Source organism: Vicugna pacos, chromosome X, assembly GCF_048564905.1.
Source record: "Vicugna pacos chromosome X, VicPac4, whole genome shotgun sequence".
Lineage (NCBI taxonomy): Eukaryota > Metazoa > Chordata > Mammalia > Artiodactyla > Camelidae > Vicugna > Vicugna pacos.
In genome coordinates this window covers 39,353,116-39,372,413 of record NC_133023.1, presented here as the reverse complement: position 1 = coordinate 39,372,413, position 19,298 = coordinate 39,353,116, and positions in this window count along the sequence as shown.

Below are 19,298 nucleotides of genomic sequence, written 5' to 3'. Positions count from 1 at the left end.
GTATGCTTAGCATGCACAGGGTCCTGAGTTCAATCCCCAGTACCTCCATTAAAAAATAAATTTTTAAAAACATATAGATCACATGCTTTATAATATATATAAATAAATACATGATTCTAGGGATATACATGATATAGATGGAGCAGTGGGAATCTAGTTCACTGCCCTGGGTCAGTCACATGCTGAAAGGGAGGGGACTGTTGATAATTTAACATGATGCCCCCAATTTTAGGAAGCCTGAGCCCTGAACTCCCTGACTTCACCAGATGGGGCAAATTTCCCTTAATTTGCTTGGAAGCCCCCAAGTCTATGCCCAGCACTGCCTCCACTGTGCAAACACAAACTGACCTTTGTATCAGCTCTGATTCTAGGAAGATTGTTATTTTAAGTGTGTATATGGGTACTTAGGGTGCTGGGTAGAACAAATCAAAGGGCCAGTTAAAGTGTGGGCACTTTGTCATCACTGAATGTTTCTGACGGTGGCTGGATTTGTAACATATATACTTCAATTTAGTATCTCCACTCAGGGGCCATAGTTGGTGAGGGGTGCATTGTTTTTGTTTGGGATTTTTTTCTTTTCATATTTTTTTTTCGTTTAAGGTTACTACAAGATATTGGAAATAGTTCCCTGTGCTGTACAGAAGAAATTTTGTTTTTAATCTTTTTTTATATATAATGGTTAACATTTGCAAATCTCAAACTCCCAAATTTATCCCTTCCCACCCCCTTTCTCCGGTAACCATAAGATTGTTTACTATATCTGCGAGTCTGTTTCTTTTGTAGGTGAGTTCATTAGTGTCCATGTTTGGGATCTTGCCCTAAGGGTTATAGTATGGTATTATCCAGCATGCAATAGGTATATAGTCTCTTTTACAGAAATACACCCCAAAGTGATACAATTAAAGAAAACAGAGGGAAACAGAAGAACTTTAGCTTATGAATAAAAGGATAAGCCTATTTGAATAAAGTAAAATGCTTTTAAAAACCCTCCAATAAATATAGTTTGCATTCTATGTCTGTAGCCCTTAAATTGTACAGATTTTATCATCATCAATCCCAGTTTAGACCTTGATTACAGGCAACTTGAAGAGAAAAAGAGTTGTTTTTTTAAAAAATTGACTGGCAACTATGGGAGAACACAATGGGTGTGTTTATAATCTTAGGATCAAGAGAGCCTTCAGAAAATTGGGTAATAAAGATGTACATGTGCATAGCTTGTATGAGTGCTACAAGTTGGTCAGGAAGCTTTAAAAACGTATTTATTGCCAACAACGGTCTTTTAAAATCGAAGGGGCAGGGTACAGCTCAGTGGTAGAGCATATACGTAGCATGCGCAAGGTCTTGGGTTCAATCTCCAGTACCTCCATTAAATAAACAGATAATTAAACCTAATTACCATCCCCCCAAAAATAAAAAATAAGACAAAACTTTTTTTTGAAAATAACCACAATCCCTTATTCAAGCTATTTTCATTTAGTATACTACAGAAGTATTTCAACATTAACATCACAATTGTTACCTTGCTTGATATTAACATAACATTTATTAACTGCCACGTTTTTAGTATTCACTTTCTTTATCCACCTAAGCAAGTCAGAATGACTCTTTATTTTATAAAATGAAGAAATAGAATCAAAACCCAGATCTTTAAAAAAAAAATCTGGCTTAAAAAGTACGCTTGTGTCAGGGATCATGAGACTTTCTATATTTCCAAGTGGCATTTATTCCTGAAGCATGTCAGCTTCCCTGCACAGTGACTTACTGTGTTTATCTTTATAAAGAGTAAAGTAAACTTTACAAACTCAATTCCATTTGGGAATTCTAGTGCCAGGTGTTAATGGCATCATTATTCCAAACAAAATATGTTAGAACCATTACTTTTTGTGATAGGTTTCTTGTGGGAATTTCCATGAAGTGTTCGTAGTCTGTAAGATATTAACATGGCATAACTATTTTCTTCTTACTATGTATTATGCTAATGATTTTCTTGGTAGACAGGTTGGTCCTTTTATAAAGAAATGTCAACTTCTTAACCTTTGCCAGCTAAGACAGAACTCTTTAAAAAATACATTTAAAATAATATTGAAGCAAAATATTTCAAAGAAATAAAACTTTTTTGATTTTCTTTGATTTATGACTGAAAGATATTTTGTCACTGTTTTAAAGTATTCAGGCAGCTGGGTGTAGGGGCAAGCTACACAGTGGAATGGGGCAGCAAGGTGCAGGCCCAGGACATTCTGGTGGAGCAGGGATTAAAAAAATAAAAATATTCATCCTTTTAAAGCCTTTTTCTTCTAATTAATTAGTAATAGTCTTATCAAAGGTAAATGAACTCCTTGTGTAAAATTTTAATTATAAAATAGTTCTAGCAGTGCAAGGAATTTGGCAATAAGTGAGGCCAGTTACCAAACAGAATATCTCCTCCCTTCATAAGGCTCTCAGTATTTGCTTGTGATATCTCTGAACGTTGTAGTGGTTTGGGCTTCCCAAAGAGTAAAAATAGATGCCGGGCTATAGTGTAGTTAGTGGCTAGACAACTTCTGAGCTTCGTCTCAAAGATTGATAAACCACATACTGAAATCAAAATAAGTAAAGGGAGTAAAATATCTTGTAACTGGATTATAGCTAAGTGCATTTGCATAGACTGTTTGCAAAGGTGATGTTATGGACCCAACTGTGTCCCTCCAAAATTCCCACGTTGAAGCCCTAACCCTGGAGTGACTTTATGGAAATGGGGCCTTTAAGGAGGTAATTGAGGTTAAGTGAGGTCATAAGGATGGCGCCCTAATCCAATAGGACTGGAGTCATTGTAAGAAGAAAAGACACTAGAGACGCATGCGCACAGAGAAAAGGCCGCATGAGGAGGCAGCCATCTTTAAACCAATGAGAAAGGCGGGAGGGTATAGCTTAGTGGTAGAGCACATGCTTAGAATGCATTAGGTCCTGTGTTCAATCCCCAGTACCTCCATTAAAATAACTAACTAACTAACTAACTAAATTAATTAAAAGAAAACACAAGGAGAGAGGCCTCAGGAGAAACTAAACCTGGCAAACTGAACACCTTGATCTTGGACTTCCAACCTTTAGAACCTGGAGAAAATAAATTTCTACTGTTTAAGCCAACCAGTCAGTGGTATTTGGTTATGACAGCCCAAACAGATTAATACAGCAGGTGGCCACAAACATTCCTCCCCTGTCTGGAGTCAGACCCCCTAGCAATGTGACTGCAGCTCCCCCGTCCAGAGGTCAGCCTATTTCCTCACGCCTTGAACCTGGGCTGATCTCGTGACTTGCTTTGGCCAACAGAACATAACAGAACCACCACAATGTGAGATCTAGAGCCTCGATTTCAAGAGATCTTGCAGTTTCTGCCTGGGCCCTAGTGCTGCCCTGAGCCCTCCATGTGAGGAAGCGGGTCTGGCCTGCTGGAGGATGAGAGGGAGGGTGGCAGAGAATCAAGACCCCCTGCTGACGGCTGGTACCAACAGCCAGGCTTATGAGTAAGGCCATTGGAACTTCCAGCCTAGCTGACCCTCTGGTTGACTGCAGCCACATGATTGAGCAGAGAGAAATTCAAGAGTGTAACCACTAGCTGATCCCAGCTCACATTACCTACCTACAGGGTTTGTGAGCAGATACAATGTTAAATTCCAAAGCCACTATGTTTTGCAGTCCTTTGCTTTGCAACACTAACTAAGCAGAGTGAACCTGATGATATTCTGAAAGGGCAAATTTGGGCAGCCAAAGGACCAATCCTTGCAGGGAGGCCAGGGAACTCCCATATGGAGGCAGAGAAGACTCCCCAGCCCCATGGCCAGGAGCCCCATTATGACACTCAACACTTGTCCACTTCAGTTCTCTCTCCCCAGATTCAGAGTCAGTCGTGTTTGCTGTCTTGGAAATTGTGGTCATAACTACTGGAAGTTCAAAAAAAAAAGATTTTTTAAAAGCAATTATGACCCTTCACCAAAGAAGTGTCACTGCAAGTGATGGTACATAATTTGAATACCAATTATTAGTCTGAATAACTAAGTTGAAGGTGCTAGCTATATAATTTCAAATTTAGAGACAGTATCCTTCAAGATTTAGAGAGAAAGGGCAGTTATAATTGCCTGACTATTTTAACATGTTTGCCCAGGCTATTATAGAATTCTCTATTACAGAAATCTTTCCACTGCCAAAGAGTAGTTGGAATTTTCACTTGATTTTAAACCAAATCTATAACGTTAAAGTAATCTCCATCAGCAACTTGTTGGCACTGGGTGAGAGGAAATCCCTCCGTGTGACTTTTACTGAACTTTCAAAAACATTCTCTAACACAGTGTTATGAAGAAGGTCTTTTATTTCCCTGCCCAAATAAGCACTGAATTTCAGGCTAGGAAAATCCATTTTATGCATTGATTAAGTGAGTAGGTTTGTTTTTGATCAAGCTAAAGGCTTATATGCTAACCATACTGCCTTGAAATATGAACTTTCAACTTCCAGTCTTGAGTTTCCTCAGTGTAATTCCCTGTGGTCAAGTGACATTTTTCATTCAGGGAAGTGATATCACAGTAATTCTTCTAAACCTTCATTGAAATAGGAAGCTGAAATTCAACCCCACTTTTTGCAGAGAGAAATTTCTCTGAACTACAAAGCTGGGAAACCCCTAGAAACTCAGCTAATGAGCTGAAAAGGCTCCTGAGAGCCATGTGACCTTTATATGGCCTTTCTTCAGATAAACAAATGTGTGTACCTACTTTCTATGCACACTCACACTGACAAGTGTGTGCATGTTAGTGTGGATCGTGGAACCATAGATTGGTCAGGGGCCTCAAGGGGAAATGCCTAATTATGTGGACTGATCAAAGTGATTTGGTAGATGATGCTTCATCCTTCTTTAAAAAATTGAAGTATATTTGATTTACAATGAACTGTTAATTTCAGGTGTACAGCAAAGTGATTTAGTTATACATATACATATATATATTATTTTTCAGATTCTTTTCTATTGTAGGTTATTACAAGATATTGAATATAGTTCCCTGTACTATACAAGTCAGTGTTGTTTATCTATTTTATATATAGTAGTGTGTATATGTTGATCCCAAACTCCTAATTTATCCCTCCCCACCTCGATGCCTCATCTTTGATGCCTAGCTATTCTTTTAAAATAATTCAGTGAGGTTATCACACAAGAGTTTGGGATCCGACTTTAGGCAGGAGAGGAACACCTGTAAAACTTATGGAATGCATTAGATCCACCTAATCAAAATTCATTCTATCAACAAATATTTTTATTGAGATATAATTGACATGTAACATTATATTACTTTCAGGTGCACAATATAATGATTTAATATTTGTATACATTGTGAAATGATCACCACAATAAGTCTAATTACCATCTGTCACCCTACAAAATTACAAAATATTTTTTCTTGTGATGAGAACTTTTAAGATTTTACTTTTATCAGCTTTCAAATGTGCAATACAATAGTATCGATTGTCACCGTGCTATACATTACATCCCCATGACATTGATTTTATAATTGAAAGTTTATACCTCTTGACCCCTGTCAGCTATTTCATCCACCCCCAACCCCCCACCTCTCTGGCAACCACCAATCTAGTCTCTGTATCTGTGCACTTAATTTAGTTTGGTTTGGTCATTATTTTTGTTTTTCAGATTACACATATAAGGGAAATCATATGGTATTTGTCTTTATATACATTCTGTCCTTTAACCCTCACAACAAATCCATGTGGTAGCTACTCCTGTCCCCCTTTTACTAATCAGGAAACTGAAATTCAGAGCATTTCAGTGACTTGTTTGCTCAAGGCCACACAGCCAACACAAAGCTGAGCTGAGCTCTAGCCTCTAAAAGTCCTGCTCCAGCTTCCCTATCTCCCCACCTCATTCGTCTGTCAAGCTCCTACTCATCCTTCAGATTTTATTTTTATTTTTTTAAAAATTTTTTGAGAGAGGTACTGGGGATTGAACCCAGGACCTCATGCATGCTAAGCGTGTGCTCTACCAGTGAGCTATTTCCTTCCCTCTCATCTTTCAGATTTTAGCTGAGACATCACTTCCCCAGGACTCCTCTGACAACCCGAGTTCAGGTTCTGTGCCTCTCCTATGGGCTTCTGCAGGCCCTGGACTTACCCCATCATCTCTCCTCTGTAATCAGTAATTGGGCCAGAGACTTGTGGCTTGATTTCACAGTTTCAAGCCTATAGGAGACATTCAAGAACTAGCTGTGGGTCTGTTTCTGTTTTGTAAATAAGCTCATGTGTATCTTTTTTTTTTTTACATTCCACATATAAGGGATATCATATAATCTTTGACTTTCTCTGTCTGACTTACCTCACTTAGTATGGTCATCTCTAGGTCCATCTGTGTTGCTGCAAATGGCATAATTTCATATGGTTACCAAAGGGGAAATGGTGAGGGGGGTGAATAAATAGGAGTTTGGGATTAGCAGATACAAACTACTATATATAAAAAAGATAAACAACAAGGTCCTACTGTATAGCACAGGGAACTATATTCAATAGCTTGTAATAACCTGTAATGAAAAAGGATATAAAAAGGAATATATATATGTATAACTGAATGGCTATGCTGTACACCAGAAACTAACACCGCATTGTAAATCAACTATATGTCAATTAAAAAAAAGGGCCCCTGATGCTGGGAAAAAAGGAAAGAAATAGCTGTGGGATGAACAAATAAATGGATGTGTGAATGGTGTGCTGCACAGATTTCCACAAAGCCTCATGTTCTCCCATAACCCACAATACACCTCCTTCCAGAAGGCTAAGCCCAGTGCTGAGCCCTCAGGGGTTGGGGACAGGGTACAGAAATGAATGAGTCCTGCCCTGGTGGGTTCACTGCAGGTTGTGGGGACAAGTCAGAAAGCAATCGGTAATGCAGGGTCTCCTGAACTAGAGGGGAGGATAGGGTGGAGGGAGGGCAGCTGAGGCAGGAAAATAAAAAATCAACTGATGTCACTGGCAAGGAGGCAAAGTTCAATTCATTCAAATGAGTTTCTCTTTCTCAGTGGAGGAGGACATAGTTCAAGTGGTAGAGCACATGCTTGGCGTGCACGGGGTCCTGGGCTCAATCTCTAGTACCTCCTCTATAAATAAATAAATAAACTTAATTACCTTCCCTCCACATAAAAATTAAAAACAAAAAAATGAGTTTTTCAATCCAAATATGAGAAAAATGGCATGACTATAGATTATGAACTTGGGAAGGCTGACATCTTTCTAGTCAGATGCCGATGAATCGGCTAAATATGCTCTTACCTGTGAGTAACTTATTATGTACCAGTGGGTATTGTTACAAGTGATTTATCATTTGCTAGTAATTCCAGAGCATTTTGCTTGTCACTTGTCCCATTCTCCCTGTCTTACCTTCTCAAGCTCAAGTCCTCCTCGATCACGGTCACGGTCACGTGTTGCATTCCCTCTGGGCTCTACCCAGTCCTCTCTCAGCCACGCAGGCTCTGCTGGTTCCCTTTTTGGGCAGCACGGGGCTAGGGTGAGCGGTGCTCTGAGACTGGAAGCAGTCTGAGGACAGGAGTAGTGTGTTCTCTCCACAGTGCTGAGGTTAGAGCAGACTGGAAGATGGAGAAAGGTATATGATATGTATATGATAGACAATGTATTGCTTCCTTAAAAATGTCTACAGCTATCTGCCGCTCAGACCTTAATTCAGAGTTTCCTGCTCTAATAGTTTCGGATTTCACTCCTACAAGCACCAGCGGTTTGTCTCTGCTGGAAGGCACACATTAACTTCAGCGGGGAAACCAAATGACTCAGCTCCCACCCCTGACTGGGCAGCCTGAAGGCAGGCTGGATGGGAGTGGAGTTAGAATTTATTCTTTGGGTTCTTTTTGTCATCCTGAAAGGGAAATGACTATCCTATTTTTTATTTTATTTTTTCATTCTGTAATGTAGCTTTTTTCTTTGCAGATAAGATAGATTCTTTTGTGCCTTTAATTAAGGAAAATAAAGGGAATTTTGAGGGGGGAGAGTATAGCTCAATGATAGAGTGCATGCTTAGCATGCATGAAGTCCTGGGGTCAATCCCCAGTACCTCCTCTAAAAATAAAGAAATAAATAAACTGAATTACCTCCCCCGCCCCAAAACTAACTAAATCACTCTTCAAAAAATATTTTACAAAATATGGCCCTCACAGAATTAGAGTCTGTGTGTAGCACTGACTTTGAGAAAGGGAGATGTTTATTTGACAGGTAATATTTTCAGGTGCTTTATAAATACTATTACACAATGGACTGAGTGAAATATTCATGATGGAGCAAGGTTTTAGTGGTAGAGAATTTTGTATTCCAGAATCTAGAGCACTGCAGTTGGAATGAGCACTCAGCTTACAAGAATGGAAGTCATAAGGTTGGTGAGCTACTGTGTGTTTTGCCTTTATATACATTATTAACAATCCCAAAAGCTCATATGTAAGTCATACATCGTTAACTTGGTTTTACAAATGAGAAGACTGAGCTTTAGAGATGAAATAAAATGCCCAGGAAAAATTAAAGCCAAGTTTGTCTTATTCCTATGCTTATGCCCTGGTCCTGCCTCTCCATGTGACAAATGGCATTGTCACAGACAAAAAGTCTTTGTATCAGTTATTTATTGCTGTATAACAAATGACCTCAGAACGTAGTAGCTTAAAACAACATCCACAGTCAGGAATCTGGTCATAGCTTAATTGAGTCCTCTGGCTCAGGGTCTCTAACAGGTTGTAATCAAGATGTCAGCTGGGGCTGTGGTCTCATATGAAGGCTTGATTGATGAAGGACCTACTTCCAAGCTGACTCCTGTGGTGGTTGGCAGGTTTCAGTTCCTTGTGGGTTATCGGACTGAGGGCCTTGGTTCTGGGCCACATGGAGCTCTCTATAGGGCATCTCATAACATGGCAGCTAGCGTCATCAGAATGAATAGAGAGCAGGCAAGAGAGAGTGTTGACAAGAGAGAATGCTAGTAAGTCAAAGTCATAGTCTTTTGGAACCTAATCATAGAAATGGCATCCCAACACTTTTGCCATATTCTGTTTGTTAGATGCTAGTCGCTAGGTTCAGCCAACATCAAGTGGAGGGAATTCCACAAGGGTGTGACTATCAGAAGGCAGGGATCATTGGGAGCCATGTCAGAAACGGCCTACCACAGTCTAGTCTTTTTCTTGGTTCCAAAGTTCTGCTATTAAAGAACTTAATTTACTGTGAAATTGTTATTCTTATGTAAGAATAGGTAGAGAATAGATATACTCAACAACTTCCAAATTAATACATTTTAAAAATGTATAATTTAGAATATATCTTTAAAAAAGTAATGGAAATCAGTAAATAAAGAGAAATAACATCTAACCTGGAGGTCGCCATTCTAAGTGAAGCAAGCCAGAAAGAGAAAGAAAAATACCATATTGTAGGCCCCCGCCTGAAGGCTCTAGAGAATAAGCCATGGGCTGAACTGGTAAACAAGCTGTGAGAAATGTCTCACAGTTTGCTGGATAAGAGATGGCCTATTTAATGTATCCAGTATGGACAGCTGGGTAGCCAGTGACAGGTAAGATCCTCAGAGGAGGAGAACCTAAGACAGGCACAGCCGGCTGGATAAGAGATGGCCTACTTAATGAAGTTTTGTGACGAACTTTAAAACAATCTGTCCTTGATCATGTAACATCCTGCGCTTACTGCAGGAGCCTGGGAACCTAAATAGCTTAAGATTATTAACACTGTTATAACTTAGATGGTATGTGAGGCATCATGCATGTCCTAGATAAACCCTTTTACAAGAATCAATGAACAGAGAACTGCTTCGCTTCTCTCCGCACGGTGTTCGTGTGTACATATCGTGCCACTGACACCATATGCTATCACTCATATGTGGAATCTAAAAAAAGAAGATATTAATGAACTTGTCTACAAAACATCAACAGATTCACAGACATAGTAAACAATCTTATGGTTACTCGGGGGAAAAAGGGTGGGAAGGGATAAATTTGGGAGTTTGAGATTGACAAATATTAATTACTATATATAAAAATAGATAAAAAACACATTTCTTCTGTATAGCACAGGGAACCATATTCAATATCTTGTAGTAACCTATAATGAAAAATAATATGAAAATGAATATATATATGTATATGTATGACTGAAACATTATGCTGTACACCAGAAATGGACACATTGTAACTGACTATACTTCAATAAAAATATGAAAAAAAGAAAAGAGAAATACCATCTTTAGCTTCCAAATCAGCAAAGGAAAAAATCAAATGTGTGATGAGACAGTTCAGAAAACTATCAATCCAACACATAGTAGGAAAGAAAAAGGGGGAAAAGATAGTAAGCAGCAAACATAAGGTAGTAGAAACAAGTCCCAATACATAATCAATCTAAAGAAATATAAAAGATCATACGCTTATTAAAGACAGATGTTGTACGATTGAACTGGTTATTGTTGTTAGTTCCGCTATAGACTGGTGACAAGAAACACACCTAGAAGAAAACCGTGAAGAAAAGTTGAAAATGGAGGAATAGTAAAAGATATACCAAGGAAATATGAACCAAAAGAGAGTTGAAACGAAAAAAAAAGAGAGAGAGAGTTGGATTACACAGCCAACTGCCTAGTAGACCTTGCCATTTTCATGTCCTCTGGGCATCTCAAACTCAACATGTCCAAAAGAGAAGGCATCATGTCACAGAGAGACATTGCAATTGCTACTGGAATGGGATAAGCAAGAGGAAGATAGGAGGTTGGGAGTGGAGTCTGTGAAGGAGGATGTTTCTATCAAGTAACTGACTTCCAGAGGAAGAGAAGATGGAGTAGAGCTAGAGAAGAGGGAGAAAGAGGTTTTAGTATTGCTTCAGGTTTCATGGGAGCCATTTTATTTGCTGAAAGTAAAAGGCCAGTAGGGGATAGTTGACAGAAAGATCGCTGAGCAGGTAGGAGGCAAGGTCGGGATGGGGTGGTCAGAGCCCAGGGGAAGAATTGGATGGAAGAAAAGCCAACTCTGTCCCTCTGACTTGAGGCCAAGAGGTGAGACTGCAGCAGATGCAGCTAAGCTTGGGACATAGCACGGAGTGGTGACTCAGTGAGCTCAGGCGGGCTCCTAGAACAAATTACCACGGACCACTTGGCTTGACAAGCATTCGTTTCTCACACTTCTGGAGGCTGGAAGTCTGAGATCAGGGTGCCAACATGATCAGGGACTTGTGAATGCCCACTTCCTGGTTTACAGATGGCTGCTTTCTTGCTGTATCCTCACATGGCTGGGAGAGAGAGAGAGAGGTCATCTTTCATGTCTCTTAATTTCTTTTTTAAAAAATTTTGTTTGTGGGTTTTTTTTTTTTGGAGAGAGGGAGGGAGATTAGGTTTATTTATTTAGTTAGTTATTTTAATGGAGGTACTGGGGATTGAACCCAGGATCTCGTGCATGCTAAGCATATGCTCTAGCACTGAGCTACACCCTCCTCCCCTACACCCTCCTCCCCTCACTTAGTTTCTTATAAGGTCACTAATCCCATTCATGAAGGTTCTACCCTCATGAACTATTCACCTCCGAGAGGCCTCACCTCTTAATATCACATTGGAGATTAATTAGGGCTTTAACATATGAATTTTGAGGGGACACAAACATTCGGTCCCAAGCAAGTGGTAAAAGCTGTTAGCTGAGGGGATTCCAATCTGTTGGCTTTATTCTCTCTGAGAAGCAAGAGTTGAAATTAATTGACAGGAATGAGGAGTTTAAAATGGCATAGTGGGGCTTCAAAAGAGGGAAGATGGTTTGGAATTATCCTCCTGGTGCATTTGAAGGGAGGCTACAAGAGATCCATAAAGGTTTGGGTTGCTGCGTGCAAAGGCCCAGAGGGCAGGCGTGGTGTCCCGCTCCCCTGGTATGTGGCACAGGGTGGAGCATAGCCCTACCTAAAGCTGGAACGTGAGTTGAGTATCATCAAATCATTATTTCCAACTAAAAAGCATGATGGAAAGTCTAGTAGATGGAAGTTTTTTAAACAAAAAAGTGACTGGTTTAAAGTACTTTCTAAAATGCTTGAATTGTAGAAATCAACTATATTTCAATAAGTTAAAAGAAAAGAAAAGAAAATGCTTGAATTTTAGAGCTGAAAGGACCCTTAGCAACCATCCATGTCAGGAGGCAGACCCGTGGCATGCATAGCGTCACTCCTCACACCCACGCTCGGAGCAGACACTGATACTTGGGCTCAACCTGGGAATCTCATCCTTGCACTCTAGGCAGCTATTAGCAGGCTATCACGGTCAGCACCTGGGCTTAATTGTTATGCAATGTACCCAGGAGACATCCAGATGGCCAACAGGCAGATGAAAAGATGCTCAATATCTCTAATTATCAGAGAAATGCAAATCAAAACTACAATGAGGTATCACTTCACACCAGTCAGAATGGCCATCATTCAAAAATCCACAAATGATAAATGCTGGAGAGGATGTAAAGAAAAGGGAACCCTCCCACATCACTGGTGGGAATGTAAATTGGTGCAGCCACTATGGAGAACAGTATGGAGATTCCTTAAAAAACTAAAAATAGACTTACCATATGGTCCAGCAATCCCACTCCTAGGCATATATCTGGAGGAAGCCCTAATTTGAAAAGATACATGCACCCCAATGTTCATAGCAGCACTATTTATAATAGCCAAGACATGGAAGCAAACTAAATGTCCATTGACAGATGACTGGGTAAAGAAGTTGTGGTATAGATATATACAATGGAATACTACTTGGCCATTAAAAAGAAATAGTGCCATTTGTAGCAACATGGATAGACCTAGAGATAGTCATTCTAAGTGAAGTAACCCAGAAAGAAAAAGAAAAATACCATATGATATCGCTTATATGTGGAATCTAAAAAAAAGGCACAAATGAACTTATATACAAAACAGAAACAGACTCACAGACACAGAAAACAAACTTATGGTTACCAGAGGGGAAAGGGGTTGGAGAGGGATAAAGTGGGAGTTTGGAATTAGCAAATACAAACAATATATATAAAAGAGATAAACAACAAGGTCCTACTGTATAGCAGAGGGAACTATATTCAATAGCTTATAATAAATGATAATGAAAAAGAGTATCTATATGTATAACTGAATCACTATGCTGCACACCAGAAACTAACACAACATTGTAAATCAACTCTACTTCAATTTTAAAAAATGTACCCAGATTTTGTCTTTATTCAGGTATGGTGAGGCCAGCATATCAGATGATTGTCATTGCAAGTATAGTTTGTTACCCATAGTTCCCAAGAGGAAGGGGGACATCCTGCCATTCAAGGCCACATGGGGAAGCACCAGGGTTGGTCAGGAAGCAGGAGTGGGGAAGCATGAGAGAGAGCCTTAATTGTGGGTTTCACGGACGGAATGGGCTGAGCAAGGTTGGCAAACTAAGCAAGTTTAGGATTGCGTAGTTCGAATAATTTGGGGTTTTGAGCTATAGGCTGGTCCCTAGTTGCCAGATACCCAGCCCTGGGGTATTTAGGGCTGGGAGATTACTGGCCTGGTACAGAAAATTTAGATAAAGGAGATGGTTGGGGGTATGGATTTGGGGTTGGTTAGACTGCATATCAAAGGAGGTGGTTGGGGGTATGGATTTGGGGTTGGTTAGACTGCATATCAAAGGAGGTGGTTGGGGGTATGGATTTGGGATTGGTTAGACTGCATATCAAAGGAGTGCTTGAGGTCTGTTGTTTGCTATCTCTAGGAGTTAGCCAGTTTTTGGAGGGTGGTCTCTCCCAGATTAGCAAGGCCCCAAGATGTCAAAGCATCATAAAATACAGAAAGTAAAAAACATGACTAGGATACATTAGGAGTTTGGGATTAACATACACCCCACTATACATAAAACAGGTAAACAATAAGGACCTACTGTATAGAACAGGGAACTATAGTCAATATCTTATAATAACCTATGATGGAAATGAATATGAAAAAGAATATATATGTATATATATAACTGAATCTCTTTGCTATGAAACTAACACAACATTGTAAATCAACTATACTTCAATAATAAGTGTTTAAAAAAAAACAAAACCATACAAAAAACATGACAAGTACATAAATCTACTTCCGTCCCTGTTAACTGTAACCCTTTCATGAAAGAAGTAGAAGCCTAAGGCACAGGAGAGCGAGGTGATGCATGCAGAGTGAAGTAACCAGGTAGCGGCTGAGACGTCTAGATGTGTCACCTCAGTTGACTCTGTCCTCACTTTTCCCCCATTTTCCCCCATTTCTCCAGCTCACTCATTGCTGATGGATCCAATTCATCTTGAGTGTCACGGCCTCCTGTGCAAAATGGACAGAAATTGCTCTGCAAAAGCCAAAGCAGCTTTGATGCATCTCTCAAAACAGGATTGATGCCACTCAGGGAAGAAGGATCTCCTAATTTGCCTTGAGTGTCACGGCCTCCTGTGCAAAATGGACAGAAATTGCTTTGCAAAAGCCAAAGCAGCTTTGATGCATCTCTCAAAACAGGATTGATGCCACTCAGGGAAGAAGGCTCTCACACATGTGCCCTTGAAGTTAGAAATTTCCACCAATGCTTTTCGTTCACGTCTCTGAAACTCTCCCAACAATATCTTTTGTTCTAAATGGGTCTTTGAAATATTTCAATTATTATTAAAAAATTTAATAATAAACACGTTTCAAGACCTGCTTTAACTCTCTTGTATTTGTCATATTCATTGATTTAATCTTCACAGCAACCCTATGAGGTCATAACTATTACTATCCCTTTTTAAAAGATAAAGAAAAGTATGGCACAGAGACATTAAGTCACTTGGACAGACAGTAAGTGACAGAACCATAAATCAAACCAAAGCTACTGATTCTAGAATCCCTCTCCTTACCACCATACACTGTGTCTGCAGAAATTTTGTTTCGATTGCCAAGAAAGGTTTAGAAGTTGCTTGTTTTCTTAAAAAAATAAAGGTAGGGGCATATATCTGGAGAAAAATATAATTCAAAAAGACACATGCACCCCAATTTTCACAGCAGCACAATTTACAATAGCCAAGACATGGAAACAACCTAATTTTCCAACAACAGGTGATTGGATAAAGAAGCTGCGGTATATTTATACAATGGAATACTACTCAGACTTAAAAAAAGAATAAAATAATGCCATTTGCGGCAACATGGATGGACCTGGAGCTCGTCATTCTAAGTAAGGCGGAAAGAGAAATTAAAAAAAAAACCATATGACATTGTTTATATGTGGAATCTTAAAAAAGACACAAGTGAGCTTATTTACAAAACAGAAACAGACTTACAGACATAGAGAATAAACTTATGGTTACCAGAGGAGAAAGAGGGTGGGAAGGAACAAATTGGGAGTTGGAAATTTGCACCTCCTGGGGAATGATAGAAATGTTAGCTGTCTTGATTGTGGTGGTTTCATAGATGTGTACACCTATCAAAATTCATCAAATTGTGCATCTGAAATATGTGTAGTTTACTGTATAGAAATTATACCACAATAAAGTTGTTTAAAATTTTTTAGACTATACTTCAATTTAAAAAAAGGTCAAAGCAAAAAAATAAAATGCAGGAATTCAATAAAATGATCCATTGGCAAATATAAAAAAAAGATGATCAAAAGAATGAGAAGACAAACTATAGACTGGGAGAAAATATTTGCAAAAGACATATCTGATAAAGGGTTGTTATCCCAAATTACAAAGGCCTCTTAAAACTCAACAATAAGAAAATAAGTTAGCTAAACTTATAGTGGTCATCATTTCTCAGTGAATACATGTATCAAGTCATTATGTTGTACACCTAAAATTAATACAGAGGGATATGTCAATTATATTTCAATTTAAAAAATACTAATTCAATTTTTTTAAAAAAGGAAATGAACAACCTGATCCAAAAATGGGCCAAAGACCTGAGCAGACACCTCACCAAAGAAAATATACAGAAGGCAAATAAGCATATGAAAAGATGCTGCACATCATACGTCATCAAGGAATGCAAATGCAAACAACAATGAGATACCACCACACGTCTACTAGAATGGCAAAATCCAGACCACTGACAACACCAAATGCTGGCAAGGATGTGGAGCAACAGGAACCTTCATTCATTGCCAGTGGGAATGCAAAATGGTACAGACACTTTGGAAGACAGTTTGGCTGATTCTTCCAAAACTAAGGAGTTGAAAATTGATGTCCACACAAAAACCTGCACATGGATGTTTACAGCAGCTTTATTCATAACCACCAAAACGTAGAAGCAACCACAACTGTCCTTCAGTAGGTGACTGGATAAATAAACTGTGGTCCATCCAGACAGTAGAGTATTATTCAGCACTCAAAAGAAATGAACTATCAAGCCATGAGAAGCCATGAATGAAACTTAAATGCATGTTACTAAATGAAACAAGCCAATCTGAAAAGGCTTCCTACTGTATGGTTCCAACTATCTGACACTCTGGAAAAGGCAAAATATAGAGACAGTAAAAAGATCAGTGGTTGCCAGGGGTTGGGATGGAAGGAGGGATGAATAGGTGGAACACAGAAGATTTTGGTTTTGTTTTTTGTTTTTTTTGGAGCAGAGAGAGGTTTATTGCAGGGCTGAGCAAGAACAGGTGGTTCGTGCTCAAAAAATCCCAAACTCAGCACAGAAGATTTTTAGGGCAGTGGAGATACTCCATATGATACTCTAATGGTGGATATATGTCATTATACATTTGTCCAAACCCACAGAATGTACAACACCAAGAGTGAACCCTAATGTAAACTATGGACTTTGGGTGATTATGTTGTGTCTGTGTAGCTTCATCGATTGTATCATGTACCACTCTGGTGGGGGTGTTGATTGTGGGTGAGGCTGTGTGTTGGGGGACAGGAGATCCATGGGTACTTTCTGCTCAATTCTGCTGTGAACCTGCAACTGCTCTAAAAAATAGTCTTTTTTAAAAAAAAAGATTAATTTCAAAACAATTTCATAGTCATTGTAGGCATATTGGCATCCTGAGATGATAAACGCGGTTATGATTAAAAACAAGGTTATAGTTATGATCGGTTAAAATGATACGCTTTGTAGCAAACTCTTCCCTCCAAAAAAAAAAAATCCCTGAACTGTAAATTTGTAAGCATTAATCAAACTGAATGACTCTACAGTAAAAATTGTCCGCCATTCTTTCCAAAAGGAGGATGCTAAATGGGTACAAAGGAAGCCACTTCTCTTTTGTCTCATTCATTTATTTCCCGCACAGATGGGCAGTTCTTAAATGGTCTTTGATGGTGTTTGTCTGACACCATTAATTCTTGTCATTCAATGTTTTTTTTTTCTTTTTCTCTTTCAGTTCTTTGTATGGGAAGAGAGGTAAAACAAAGAGTGTACCCCAGACCTGGCCCTGGGAGTCTTCTCAGCCTTCTGTTAAATCGCTGGCTTTCTAATTGGGCGACAGCTGGGGAGAAGTCCTGCTGCTCACCCCCCACCTCCCTTCCCGGCGCCCCCCTCCTCGCTGCCCCCGGATGCCCTGCGCCTGGCGCCACCCTTCACGCTCCTGTAAGGGATGCGAAGTGAACGCCCCAAACCGCATCTGTTACCACCTTTCACAGAGCGGCCTCCCAAAGGACGCCTGTTAGCAACGCCTGGGCGAAGAAGAGATTCCTGCTGCCACCTTCTGGGAAAATGAATAAGCAAAGTCAATGTTTGCTTGGAACCCAAGCGGAAAAACATCTTGGGATCTTGCTGATGATTCCTCTTTTCATTAATCCCTTTAAACCATTGGACCCGTGTTTGAAATCTCCAGGGTAGGAATAGCATCCGTTTTAGGTCTTAATCAGCCACTGAATTCTACCGCTTTCGCTTGGCTGCAAGTTCTCCAATGATTCCCAGGAGATTAGAAATTGTTTTCCAAAATATATTTATTGAATACCTTTGGGGAGAGGGTAACTCAGTGGTAGAGCGTATGCTTAGCATGCACGAGGTCCTGGGTACAATCCCCAGTACTTCGATTAAAAAAAAAAAGTACATGAATAGACCCAATGATTTCCTCCCTCCAGGAGAACAAACAAACAGCTGTAAATGCGTTTGGGCACCTGCAGTTTGCCATACAATGTGGAAGGAGCCTGGAACAGGCTTGGCCTCTCCTCCAAAATTTCATCATCGAGAAAGGGCACAGGAGCGCAAGATAAAGGGCAGAATCGGGGCGAACCGATACAGGTAGACAGTTACTCATATTTAACACATTCTGACCAGAGACACATACATTTTGGAAACAGAAAGCAAAGAACGAGGCCGCCGGAGAAAAAAATTTTGACAAAAGCCTATGCAATTAAATCCCACGTAATTAATTAAACAAGGTTCCCTTAGCCCAGAGTCTAAGTTTTCCTATATTATATTCTTTCTGTCATGAGCATGATCATTTTTTTTTTACTGTCACATTACATGTTATTTACTTCTTGGCAGCTACTACCTAGATAATATGTCTTTGTGATCGCCTTCGGTTCTCATTCCACTGTCTCCGGAATACTTGTTCTTTTCTCTGTTTCTGTGTGTTTGTGAGGCCGCAGGAGAGGATGCTAAGCCCGGGCCTCACAGCAGAAAACATAAAATAAGACACTTAATATTCACTTTCTTGGAAGTCCTCTCCGCTCCAGACGAAGGAGGCTGCTGCCGCCCCCAGGACACCTGAGCCGGGCGCTGCGTACCTCCCGCCTCCCATTCTTTTCATTCCTCCAAGATTGCCTCTGGCCATGTCCTGGAGGCAAGCGACAGTATGCTATTACGATCAGTTTTCCTATTGTCCCCTTAGCAGAATCCACCCTTCTGCAAAGATTGCAATTTATTTAATTTATTTTTTTATTTTTCTCTTCTCCTGGTTTTTTTTGTCCCCCCCTCCCCGGGGGGGGTGTAATTAGGTTTGTTTGTTTATTTGTTTGTTTGTTTATACACCTTAAAAAATTCTTTCCTTCCAGTTTTTTAAAAATTGAGATAAAATTGACAGACCGCATTGTATGGGGGGGGAATAGGTTTTATTTATTTGTTTATTTTCTTTTTTTCTTTTTTATTTTTTTAATTTTTTTTATTTTTATTTTTATTTTTTTACATTTTTATTGATTCATAATCATTTTACAGTGTTGTGTCAAATTCCAGTGTTCAGTACAATTTTTCAGTCATACATGGACATATACACACTCATTGTCACATTTTTTTTCTCTGTGATTTATCATAACATTTTGTGTATATTTCCCTGTGCTATACAGTGTAATCTTGTTTATCTGTTC